Source organism: Berghia stephanieae, chromosome 1, assembly GCF_034508935.2.
Source record: "Berghia stephanieae isolate SIO BIC M18660-M18661 chromosome 1, UCSD_Bste_1.3, whole genome shotgun sequence".
NCBI classification, from domain to species: domain Eukaryota; kingdom Metazoa; phylum Mollusca; class Gastropoda; order Nudibranchia; family Aeolidiidae; genus Berghia; species Berghia stephanieae.
The window spans coordinates 25,450,288-25,462,787 of NC_088360.1; the positions used below are offsets into that span (position 1 = coordinate 25,450,288).

At 35.8% G+C, this 12,500-nt stretch overlaps 1 protein-coding gene across 2 annotated transcripts in view; it reads right to left on the bottom strand.

Annotated features, from left to right (window-relative positions):
- LOC144970972 (UDP-N-acetylglucosamine transporter-like) overlaps positions 1-12,500 on the bottom strand; it is a 140,666-nt gene that overhangs the window by 47,345 nt on the left and 80,821 nt on the right. The window contains exon 1 of one of the 2 annotated variants that reach the window (XM_078911225.1): positions 6,793-6,838. The exons of the other annotated variant lie outside the window; for it this stretch is intronic. The gene's annotated coding sequence lies outside the window, so the exon portion shown is untranslated. Of the gene's footprint in view, positions 1-6,792; positions 6,839-12,500 lie in introns of those variants that run through there. 2 annotated transcript variants of the gene reach the window in all.

A 12,500-nucleotide genomic window follows, 5' to 3' on the forward strand; every position in this document is an offset into this window, starting at 1 on the left:
AGCATTACTCACAAACGCGGATGGCAAAAAACAATAACAAAGACATGAGTGACGTCATCTTCATTCTATCTATAGATAGAATGCGCTTGGCCAAGGAGTTCACAACATTGCCATCCGGAAGTATAACGGACCAACACACAAACTCTGTGTAACCATGAACTTTTATAGTCTGGTTAATACAGTTTAGTGAGAACAACTCACAAACGCGGATGGCAAAAACAATAACAAAGACATGAGTGACGTCATCTTCATTCTATCTATAAGTTAACGACGGCTACGGTGGGAGTCAGTCTCCAGTGTGGGTTCGCCCTTAATCGTTCCACGAGTTTTCTGGTCAAATTATGAAAATCTGTTGGGTTTTTGGGTTGTTTTCTTTTTCATTATACGGTGGTGCTGTAATAATACTCTTCAACAGTCGTAACGTCATTCCTTCCTAATGAAGCATGGTACTTAGTAACACTAGCTCTAAACTATCGGAACAATGGCGGACGCCCTTATGAAATATTTCTCGGCGAGCATAAAAGCATTTCTAGAGGGAAAAAAACCCATAAATTTGATCATGTTTTGACTTTTACACTTCTGATCACAAGACATATGAAAGTTCTAGTCAGCTTGAGAATAAAAGTACAGATTTCTTTGTTTAGAACAGATGGCCGCTGTTGCGGGCGGCGTGACATCATACTATTGAATCCAATTGTAGAATAAAGTAATAAACTAATACATTCTATTGTGACATTTTGCTACGTTATGGATTTGCGTTTATGCGTTGAAGATGTGACATTTGACTCGGACACCGATCAATACGTCACTATCTCAAAATAGAATTTTTCTCTTCATTTCGTTTTCGTTTGTTTATTATTGAGTTTGTGAGTGTGTGTGTGTGTGTGTGTGTGTGTGTGTGTGTGTGTGTGTGTGCACTCGGTGGCTCGGCTGTACGGTGTCTAGTCCGGTCACGACACACAAGCGATATTAAGGGTGATCAGTTGTCGAACTGGTGACATTGATCGTGGAAAATGTGCTCAGAGCCCTCTGTTCAGTTAGGGGTTAATGCGCGGTATAAATATTTATTATTATTATTATCATCATCATCATCATCATCATCATCATCATCATCATCATCATCATCATTATTATTATCATCATTATTATTTATTATCATTATTTTTATTACTATCATTATTATTATTATTTATTATTATTATTATTATTATTATTAGTATAGTAGTATAGTATTAGTATAGTAGTGTAGTAGAGTAGTTATTAGTAGTTATATGTAGTAGTAGTATTAGTAGTTAGTATAGTAGTATATGTAGTAGTATAGTAGTAGTAGTAGTAGTAGTAGTAGTAGTAGTAGTAGTAGTATTAGTAGTAGTAGTAGTAGTAGTATTAGTAGTAGTAGTAGTAGTAGTAGTAGTAGTAGTAGTAGTAGTAGTAGTATAGTAGTAGTAGTAGTAGTAGTAGTAGTAGTAGTAGTAGTAGTAGTAGTAGTAGTAGTAGTAGTAGTAGTAGTAGTAGTATCAACGATAGATAGATATATAGATATATAGGTAAATAGATAGATAGATAGACATATAGATAGATAGATAGATAGATAGATAGATAGATAGATAGATAGATAGATAGATAGATAGATAGATAGACATATGATAGATAGATAGATAGATAGATAGATAGATAGATAGATAGATAGATAGATAGATAGATAGATAGATAGATAGATAGATAGATAAATAGATAGATAGATAGATAGATAGATAGATAGATAGATAGATAGATAGATAGATAGATAGATAGATAGATAGATAGATAGATAGATAGATAGATAAATAGATAGATATAGAGGGAGGGGGGGGGGGGGAGGAGGAAGGAAGTGAGATCACACAAGAGAGTACGTACAGATGTTTGTGGAGTTTCGTTTATCTGATAATATCAACAATGGAGTTAAAGTGAAGAGATTTTGTTTTTTATTTTAAAAGAAGAGAAAAGAAAACACCGAGGCAACAACGAAGCAATTTATTTACCGAGACAACACATTTACCATTCACGCCCATTCATCACAATGTAAGCAGGGGTAATATGAAGGAGAGGAAAAAAAACAGCGTTTATTATTCATTGGAATGTAACACTTATCATGGTAAATAACAAACTCAATATGCGACCCATTGCCTCAAAACGGTAATAAGTCAGGGTGAACCGGAGCCCTCAAAGAAAGGTTAAAGTTGAAATAACAAGAGTGGTGAAACTTTAGTTATGATCAGTTTTATATATATATATATATATATATATATATATATATATATATATATATATATATATATATATATACATATATATGTGTGTATATATATACATATAGACATATATATTATATATATATATATATATATATTTTATATATAAATATATATAATATAAACATATTTCAACAAAACGTTAATATCTTGACCCAAGTCTTCTAAGTTTGACGATAAATTCAAATGTAAGCACCTAAACCACCCCTTGAGTTGAGTACTAATGTGTAAAGCGCTTAATTTACACACAGACAAAACTCTGGGGCAATCGTCACCCGTTCGATCACTGGTCATGTTCAATATCGCTTGATTTTGTTCAACGACGAGACAACGTACAGCCAAGTACAGTATGATATTCAGTCATAACATCCAACAGACTATTGAGCCCAATTATGACAAACGCATTCCCATGACTAATTACACGGTAATAAGATTATTTGGATACCCAACTATATTGGCAAATATGCACATACACACACATACACACACACACACACATACACACACACACATACACACACACAAACGAAAAAATGTTTACATTTGAAGGTACGTATGTCACATGTTGAGCTTAATAAATAAATACCGGTAGCATTAATCTTATATCAATGTATGTGTGTGTGTGTGTGTGCATCTGTGTATGTGTGTGCGTATGTGTGTGTGTGCATCTGTGTATGTGTGTGCGTATGTGTGTATGTGTGTGTGTCCGTGTGTGTTTGTTTGTGTGTTTATGAGTGTATATGTGTGTGAGTGTGTGAATTAAATAAAAACCGCCATCACAAGCGACATCGCTAGCATATGTTATGTTATATATAATTAACAGCTTCAGAAAACCACATTATACTAAACATGGAATGGGTTCAAAACCCTACTTCAGCCAAAAACAAATAAATAAACATAATATAGACGTTTCTGGATGAAACATCATAATGCATGAACGTTTTAACTGGGGTTTGTTTGTTTTTTTTCTTCTTCTTCTTGGCTACTGAAGAAGGGATTTGAGCCCGAACCATCCTGTGTTTAGTATGAGTACTTTGCTCTTTTTGAAGCTATTGTTATATTATTCCGCCGTAGAACAGGGCTGATTAGTCATGCTGTTAAGATAAGATAAGATAAGATAAGATGAGATAAGATAAGATAAGATAAGATAAGATAAGATAAGATATACTTTATTATCCTGAATGGAAATTATCATAGTTACACATCATTCATCGTTATATACACAGATTTATACACTGCATGAACTAATTTATCAAATACACTTTAAAGCGCTTTGACACATTTGTGGATATTGCGCATATAAAGCTCAATTTTAATTTATTTTTTTTGTATACGAAGCTAATAAACAGCAAATACAATAAAATTAAATTTCATAAAATATACAGCAGTTAAATTGTAACTGTTGTTATGCAATCTGGTAGACGTAGTAGGTTGCTATGGTTAAAATATGTTTATATTTAACATTATCGTGATCACATGTTGTTTGTTTGTGTGTTTATGAGTGTATATGTGTGTGAGTGTGTGAATTAAATAAAAACCGCCATCACAAGCGACATCGCTAGCATATGTTATGTTATATATGATTATCAGCTTCAGAAAACCACATTAAACTAAACATGGAATGGGTTCAAAACCCTACTTCAGCCAACAACAAATAAATAAACATAATATAGACGTTTCTGGATGAAACATCATAATGCATGAACGTTTTAACTGGGGTTTGTTTGTTTTTTCTTCTTCTTCTTCTTCTTGGCTACTGAAGAAGGGATTTGAGCCCGAACCATCCTGTGTTTCGTATGAGTACTTTGCTCTTTTTGAAGCTATTGTTATATTATTCAGCCGTAGATCAGGGCTGATTAGTTATGCTGTTAAGATAAGATAAGAATAAGATAAGATGAAGATAAGATAAGATAAGATAAGATAAGATAAGATAACATAAGATAAGATAAGATATACTTTATTGATCCTGATTGGAAATTATCAAAATGTTACACATCATTTTCATTCATCGTTATATTAGCACAGATTTATACACTGTCGTGAACTAATTGATGGAAATACACTTGTAAAGCGCTTTGAGCACATTTATTGGATATTGCGCTGTATAAAGCTCAATTTTAATTTTAAAAATTAATACGAAGCAAATAAACAGCAAATATAATAAAATAAAATATTCATAAAATATACAGCAGTTACAATTGTAACTGTTGTTATGCAATCTGGTAGACGCTAGTAGGTTGCTATGGAACTATGTTATATATTTAGAACTAATTATCATGCATTAGGTACCGTGTGTTGGTCGTGGGGGGGGGGGGGGGGGGGGCGGGGGGGTGTCTGTGTTTGTGTGGTTTGTTAGCAAGTTGACTGCCGTATTCTGGAAAATCACATATTTAAAAAAAAAAAAAAAAAAAGAGCTTTTATATAGTGCAATATCCACTTAATGTGCTCAAACGCTTTACAAGGGGTCCCTGACCAACAGCAACATTTAACATGTAGGACGGGACATGACATGACGCCTGTTAGGCGATATTAGAATTTTTTTCGGACAAAGACAACGATGTTAACGACCATGTACTCATTTTACACCTGAGTACGGTGAGAGAATTTGAGTAAAGAGTTTTTTTCCGAGGACTCCACTATGCGCCGAGCGAGGCTCGAACCCAGGACCTTCGGATCCGAAAGCGAGTGTCATACCACAAAATCACATAGCCGTACATATTTAAAGATTGGACAGAAAAATCGTCCTTCAATCATATCGATCATTTAAATGACCCTCGTTTTGGCTAAAACCCAAAACTAGGGTCTCACGAGGTCCACTATTTGAGAGTTTTTGTCACAATGAGAATTAGTTAACCCTCTTCTTACCAACTATAGGAAAATCGTCACATTCGTTACGATACAACCAACATTTTTCGTATTCAAATTTCTTTTGTACATCATAAAATTTGAAGAAAACGAACAGTGTGTTGTAGAGCATGTTTTGCTAAAGAAATTATGTATCGTAAGAACGTACTGCTATTAGTAGGGGGAATCAGGCTAAAACCGTGCAAATTCGGTTGAAAGCATGAAAATTTGCATACAGGTTGCTAAGACCCATAGAAAAAACATCTGATATAGAACCACTCTGGCAATCAATCATAACGTATCGGTTTAAGGCCTTAGATTTTACCTATTGTGTTTGAGTGATAAAAAGTACATTTTTGTGTTAGGTGGGTGTGAAGTTTTGGGGAAAATCCTGAAAATGGCTGTAAGGAGAGGGTGTAATCGATCGATATTTGAAGGACGACTTGTCTGACCAAATCTTTAAATACGCGTGTCTTTCGATCCAGAGTACGGCAGTAATTTGGTTATTGTGGTGGCGGAAAGGTCGTTGTGTTGTTGTTGTTGTTGATGATGATGATGATGATGATGATGATGATGATGATGATGATGATGATGATGAGGAGGAGGAGGAGGAGGAGGACAACGCCGACGACTACGATGATGATGATGATTACAACGACGATGATGATGATGATTACAACGACGATGACGATGATGATGGTGATGATGATTATGAATGATGATGGTATTGATGATGATGACGATGATTATAATGATAATGATGATGATGATGATGATGATGATGATGATGATGATGATGGCGATGGTGGTGGTGGTGGTAGTGCGGCTATTGGTGGTTGCAGTGGCGGTGGTAGTGCTGGGAGCATTGTAGTGGTGATAGTTATAATAGATGGTTGCGTTGAAGATGGAATTTGATGGAGATAGACTTAAGATGCATGATGATGAATGATGATGATGATGATGATGATGATGATGATGATGATGATGATGTATGATGATGATGATGATGAGAAAATTCAACTCACCTTCAGTTTCCGACCAAACCAGAAACCAAATTGAAATCAGGATAGCACACACAGATATCCATAGGCCCTATATTTATCTACTACCCTCAAATCTACGATTCCATAAGCCTAATTCTCGATCAGAAATCCAAATTAAATTTTTACATTTCCTCTCGACAAGAGATATGTACTCACCAATACACATAGATTATATTGATATAATAGTTAATACTATCGTATTTTGGGGGACAAAACAACATACTTATCAGATTTTGGCCAGAAAACTCGTCCTTCAAATATCGATCGAGTCAAATAACCCTCATTATGTCAAACATTCTCAAAGATTAAAATGTCCCTTATCTTGTCAAAAATCTGTCAAACCTGGGACTGAGCTCAGTCCGATGTTTGAGAGTTATTGAAAAGATGAGGATCATTTAATCAATCGATATTTGAAGGACGAGTTTTCTGGCCAAATTTTTTTTAACGTGTTATTTATTTTTTAAGACTACAGCAGTATATTATTATGGCATCATAGAATAAACCTACTAACTTCACGTGCAGACACAATAGAATAATAACGTGGTTGTGATACACAATGGAAAATTGCTTTAATATCAAGGGAGGCATGTGACATTACACCTAGATACACGTACTCGTACAGCACAGCACACACTCACACACACAAACAGAGATGCTACTGACAGGGGAATGTATCCTGCCTGCTATGTACGTGAAGTCTTATTCAGTTGGTTTGCGACGGCGCAGCTTTTTTGTGCTCGTTGTCGTGAGAGGTGCGTCTTCCATGGATGAGACAAAAAGCTAGTTTGACCGTCGCTTCGCAAGCGTTGCAAAAGCATTGATCAACCCATAGACTAGGCTCACTAATCTGTGGACCAGGCGAAAGGCTAGATTAGGTAGCTGGAGATTTGATTTGTACAAACGATCACTGGCGGTTAGTGAATTCTTGTGCAACGCAAAGCGCCCGCTTACTGGCTTTTTGTCTAGCTTTGCATCACCAACGGAATACGACTGTCGCTGTCGTCATAAATAGTTTACGTCAAGTCGACGAGGAGAGCAAACAGACTGACTCGACGTCTAAATAAAACACGAGAGAATTTATTTGATGAGAGGCTAATTCGTGCTTGCCGATGATTTTGTACACGCAAAATGGCAAAACAAGCAACATATCGGTGATTATAACTGCTGCTATGTCTGTCAGTGAAGTTGTCACGAATCCCGTCTTTTGATTTTTCACAAATCTACTGGTTAAATAATTTGTTGACAGATTAAAATGCAATATTTTCTTGCATTTCAATCTTCCTGACAGCTTAGCCTTGACTGTGGGATTTGGGAAGAGGACAATAAAAAGGAAAACATAACGAAGGAAGCAGAGGGAAAAGAAGAAGAAGAAGAAGAAGAAGAAGAAGAAGAAGAAGAAGAAGAAGAAGAAGAAGAAGAAGAAGAAGAAGAAGAAGAAGAAGAAGAAGAGGAAGAAGAAGAAGAAGAAGAGGAGGAGGAGGAGGAGGGGGAGAAGGAGGAGGAGGAGGGCGTGGTAGAGGAAGAGCAGCAGGAGCAGGAGAAAGAGGACGAGAAAAAGATTTCGTCTCATTTGTCTGTAGTGTTTCATTCATCCTGTTTCGTTGATAAAGGGGAAACCCGAAATGTCAGTTGTATCTGTTTTCGTACATTAAATTGAAGCTTACATTCAATTTTACACTGTTATTTATTTCAATCGTTGGATAACTAAGTTCGTATTTCTCATTATTTTACTTCTAAAATCACTTGTTATGGGTCTGATTCATCCAGACATAATACCGCTTAGAGACAGTGGGTCACAAATACAAAAACAAAAATAAAGAAATAAAATATAATACATAAATAAATGAAAAATACTCAAAGAAACAGAGATAAAATAACTCAAAAATAAGATTCATTAAAATCATTCCATTCCAATGAGAATTTCCCCTTAGGGTAATTTCCAAGTGAAGACTGGAATTACTCAGGTGCAGTGCGGCGCCTCAAAAGTGAGCTAGGGCAAGGTTACTTGCAAAATGTAAAATACCGTGACAGGAGGGAATCGAGATTCGGTTCCTTCCAGATACAAAGCATTCCCCATGACACAACTATCATGGTATTCTAAACTCTATTCCTAGTAACTTGTCCACTTCTGTAACTCTGTCGTACTCTTTAAAAAAAAACCCAAGAAGAAAAACAAACAAACACGAATAAAGAGCACTCGATTCACATGTAAATGGGCCGCGATCGACTCCTTCTGCAGTCGAGGTTGTGTCTCTCTCTCTCTCTCTCTCTCTCTCTCTCTCTCTCTCTCTCTCTCTCTCTCTTCTTCTTCTTCTTCTTCTTCTTCCTCTCTCTCTCTCTCTCTCTCTCTCTCTCTCTCTCCCCCTCTCTCTCTCTCTTCTTCTTCTTCTTCCTCTCTCTCTCTCTCTCTCTCTCTCTCTCTTCTTCTTCTTCTTCTTCTTCTTCCTCTCTCTCTCTCTCTCCCTCTCTCTCTCTTCTTCTTCTTCTTCCTCTCTCTCTCTCTCTCTCTCTCTCCCTCTCTCTCTCTTCTTCTTCTTCTTCCTCTCTCTCTCTCTCTCTCTCTCTCTCTCCCTCTCTCTCTCTTCTTCTTCTTCCTCTCTCTCTCTCTCTCTCTCTCTCTCTCTCTCTCTCTCTCTCTCTCTCTTTTCGGTAGGCATTTTTTCAGGTCCGTATGTGACAAGATGAGACACAATCAACTCGTCTGTATTGCTATAAAATGTAAATAAACGCACAAAACACCCCGAAACGTTCCGGGCTCCTGTGGTGAAACTGTCCGCTGTCCATCCCACGAATGTCTTTATTCTGTCTGCTTTTATTGGATTTCTCTTGAACGCCAGTATAACTAGTACTAACACTAACAGTAATAAACCTTACGTGTACATTTTTACGTGGCAGTCACCGTCAGGATTTCCAGATAGATTTTACAAAAATGCCAAACAACTCATGGAAAAGAATGCAAAGTGGTTTGAAAAAAAAGAGGCAATTCTTTCCAGTCACCACTTTTTCAGTTAAATTGTGTATTAAGCATTATAGGAATCGTTACCTATTTAAAAAATAATCCCGCTGTAATAAGAAAAAGTACAGAGTTATTGGTGTTAATCAATCTTAATAGATAAGTAAATTTGATAAACTCCACCCCCCTTCAAAAAGAAAAAAATGGAAAAAAAGAAAGAAAGAGAAAAGAAAAGACAGACCAAAACAAAAAAAAATAATTAAAAAAAAAAAACAAAAAAAAAGCAATTTTTAAAAAACAAAAAAAAAAAAAAAAAAAAAAACCAAGCAAAAAAACAAACAAACAAAATGCCAAATCCGATTTTACAAGCCAAAAGGTGCCCTAAAACACCAATGTTTTAAAACTTGTCAATGAAAGAGTCAAACTGGCAACCCTCGTCACCACCCCCTAACCGTTATAGAATTTCAACTCCTGCATGTAACCACCTTTATAATAATGAATAATGTTATGACCATTTTTACGACAAAACTTGAATGAACGCATTGAAAGCAAAACAGAAGCCGTGTGGCTTTGTTGCATTTTACTGTGATTTATTTCATTGGTCATGTGTTTAAATTAAGTTTGCGTTTAGTGGAGAAGATAGTGAAAAAAATATTGTAGAGAATTAAAACCACCTTTCAAATTTGGTTCAGAGTTCATAAAATAGCTTGACTACACCAGTAGAAGCAAAACTAAAAAATAATGAAAAAGAAAAGAAAGACATGAAAAGAAGAAGATATGAATAGATAGTATGCGCTTGGCCCAGAAGCTCATAACATTGCCATCCGGAAGTATAACGGACCAACACACAAAACTGTGTGTATCCATGAACGTTTATAGTCAGGTTAATACAGTTCAGTGAGCATTACTCATAAACGCGGATGGCAAAAAACAATAACAAAGACCTGAGTGACGTCATCTTCGAACTATCTATAAACTAAACAAGAATTCAGTTTCTTTTACCATATCTCAATGAAAATAAATATGGTTAGGGTCAGTTTCGAGAAAACACTGAAATGAACCTGGTGTAAGCCGCAGAAAAGCGCCGCAATGTGAGCAACAGGTGTTAAGTTTCTTGATCAAGGAAAAATATGAGATACCTACTGCTGGGCTCGAACCCGAGGCCTCATCCACTCACCCGTCCTTTAGTTTGTTAAACCGTAGCCATCGTTAACTTTACAATGGCTAGGGTTAAACCCGTCGTCTTACACACCGTACACCTCCTGGAGATGCTCTGAACGTTACAGACTGTCGAGTAAATAAAGGCGGTTTCGAGTCTCCTCGCCACCATCTTTTTCCCCACTTGAGAAAGAGACTTTAACTTGTACTAATCACTTGGAGAGAGAGAGAGAGAGAGAGAGAGAGAGAGAGAGAGAGAGAGAGGGAGGGATATATTTAGATTGAGAGAGATTGCTATAGATAGACAGATAGATAGATGGATAGATAGGTAGATAGAGAGATGGATAGATAAAAATATAGATAGGTAAATAGAAAGATAGATAAATAGAAAGATAGATGGATAGATAGATAGATAGATAGATAGATAGATAGGAGAGAGAGAGAGAGAGAGAGAGAGAGAGAGAGAGAGAGAGAGAGAGAGAGAAATCAAGTTGTGACATATCAGTCCAATCCATAGGATTACATCTGAATCTCCATGACAGGTAGAGAGAGAATCAACGATAAAAGCAGGGGCTGTCTGCTTGCTATAATATGTGACAAATCGGGTCAATATGGTATGATGTCGGGATGAACGAATTATCAATAAATAGTGAATTTGTAACCCTTTGCCCGAAATGGTATTATGTCGGGATGATTTAGGTGCTGATAATTCAATTTAAGAAATTAAAATTTAAATAAAAGAAGAAGAAGAAGAAAAAAAAAACGATTTAAAAACAACAACAACAACAACAACAACAACAAAAACTCCACTAAATAACAAAAACAAAACAAAAATAAAATAAAGTAAAACAACAACAAGAACCAAAAAAAAAAAAACCAAAAACAAAGCCAACAACAACACTTGACATGTTGGACGAGACATAACGCATTGCATCAATAATTATTATAAAAACCGAAGAGCTCGGCTGTCAGGCATGTATAGAAGATAGCTACGTGCTGTTACAGCAATAATGAGTTAGTTATATCTGATAACACCTCAGAGAAACAGTCATCTCAAACAAAGACCACAAAAAAAAATAATAATAGATCAATTCAATTACAAAAACAACAACAAAGAAACTAATAAAAACAACAAATAAAAGACCATCCACACAAAAAAACAAACCAACAACAATAAACAAGCATACAAACAAAAATACCAAAGAAAGTAGCACTTCTACCTGCTACCTCATTCCCGAATAAATACACACACACACACACACACACACACACACACACACACACATTCAGTCCTGTTCCCCCCAAGTTATGGCTATGGAATTTCTTCCCCGACAACCTGAGAAATTCTGACAGTTACGAGAAGCTGACTTGTCAGTTTGAAAACATTTGTGTCACAATGAGACATAATTATCATTGTGATACAAGAGGCATAACCTGACACTAAAATATCACACCACACAAATAAATGTTTCGTCTGTCTTCAGTATTGAAGCTGTTATCATTGTGGATTGGAAATCTTTATGGGCTCATTGCTCTTTATTGTAATGGAAATACTATAAAACCAACGCAAAACATACTCCAATACAACAATGTTTAATTAAGTAAGTAGTAAGCCTTGCGGCCTGAATGACGCTTGCTGAGAATTGTGTGATTCAGTCACTGATTTAAAAAAAAAAAAACAACCTTGATGCGTATAGATAGATAGAACAAAGATGACGTCACTCAAGTCTTTGTTATTGTTTTTGCCATCCATGTTTATGAGTAATTCTCATTTAACTTTATTATACAGACTATAAAAGTTCAATGGTTACACAGAGTTTTGAGTGTCGGTCCGTTATACTTCCGGATGGCAATGTTGTGAGCTTCTTAGCCAAGTGCATACTATCTATAGCTGCTCTCTACATCTACGTTGTTAGTTGTTACCATTGGTCACGTCCTGGGCCAGAGTGCACTGCGGGTTTTCTTAGTTCTTCAGTGATTAATTCCTGGCTCAGGGAAGTTACTACTTACTTAAATATGACCTGCAAATAATTGCACTTCGGTCGGGAAAATTGAGTTTGAATCATAAAATTAAATGGGTAAATTCCTTGGTTTGAATTAAACTTTTGTTTATCAGAATTATAATTATGACATTTATTCATTTGTTTGTTTGTCCCTTTATTTACCTATTCATCCTTTTATTCATTTATATATTTTATTAATTTTATTTTA